Source organism: Epinephelus moara, chromosome 19, assembly GCF_006386435.1.
Source record: "Epinephelus moara isolate mb chromosome 19, YSFRI_EMoa_1.0, whole genome shotgun sequence".
In the NCBI taxonomy this organism is placed as follows: domain Eukaryota; kingdom Metazoa; phylum Chordata; class Actinopteri; order Perciformes; family Serranidae; genus Epinephelus; species Epinephelus moara.
The window spans coordinates 14,507,522-14,508,907 of NC_065524.1; positions in this window are offsets into that span (position 1 = coordinate 14,507,522).

The following is a 1,386-nucleotide window of genomic DNA, read 5'->3' on the forward strand; positions in this document are numbered from 1 at the left end:
GTAAGTGCCTGGCGCACCATGTCTGCATTACATAGCAACGGTGACAGCGGAGTCCTGAGGGAACTATTTTTGTTGGCGGAAGACAAATAAAATGCTTAAATTATCTATTTGTCCTCATTTTTCAACATTTCTTAATCAGCCTTGCTTATTTAACTGTTGAACTGTTGTATAAAAGCAATATCACATTCGAGCTCGTGATGTTGTACTGTGATATCGTCACAGCTGTGATTCGGTTGTAGGCACAAGGCCGCAGGCTTAAATATAGCTTAAATATATTTAGCTCTAACTATAGGAGCTAATTTAGAAAAGAAAATTTTGGTTTGGTTATACTATACTAGGTACTTATACTATATTGACTGGGTATAATAGAATTGCATTACTATAAAGAGACTAAAATACAATTTTCATTGACAAAAACTAGACTAAAATGTCATCAGTTTTCGTCGACTAAAACGAGACGAAAATAGTCATGGATTATTCTGACTAAAATAAGACTAAAATGCTCAGACTTTTAGTTGACTGAAACTTGACTAGACAAAAAAGAGTATGAACGTGACTAAAACTAATAAAAACTAAAATGACAGTTTAACACAAAGACTAGACTAAAACTAAAATTAAAACAGGCCGCCAAAAACAACACTAGTTGCAGCCAGTGGCACGGGGAACATTTCACAGGTAGAGGGAAGAATGGAGTCAATAAAATTCCAGCAAATTCTAGAAGCAAACATCACAGCATCTGTAGAAAAGCTGAAGGTGAAGAGAGGATGGCTTCTACAGCAGGACTATGATCCTAAACACACCTCCAAATCCACAATGGACTACCTCAAGAGGCTTAAGTTGAAGGTTTTGCAGAGGCACTCACACTTCCCTGACCTAAACATCATTAAAAATCTGTGGATAGACCTCGAAAGAGCAGTGCATGCAAGTCGGCCCAAGAATCTCACAGAGCGCTGAAGCCTTTTGTAGGAAGAATGGGTGAAAATCCTCCAAACAAGAACTGAAAGACATTTAGAAGCTGTGATACTTGTCAAAGGGGGCACTACTAAGTACTGACCATGCAAGGTGCCCAAATTTTGGCTTCCTTTATGGTTATTATCGAAATTAAAAAGTAATCTTGCTTAAAATATTAAAGAAATGTGTCATCTTTAACTTCATGCCTTCTGGAGATCAGTACGTCTTTCACTTACTTAACTATTCACAGTAAAAGAAATTTTGACCAGGGGTGCCCAAACTTTTGCATGCCACTGTATGTTCAGCAAAAGAGTTACTTGCTGCTATAACTTCATCCCGTCTCCTCACCAGCTTAAAAGTGGATCCTCTCCTAATAGATTTGTAATGTAAGACATCTGAAGTCCTCATACAAAAATGCATTCTTTTAATTAGTCG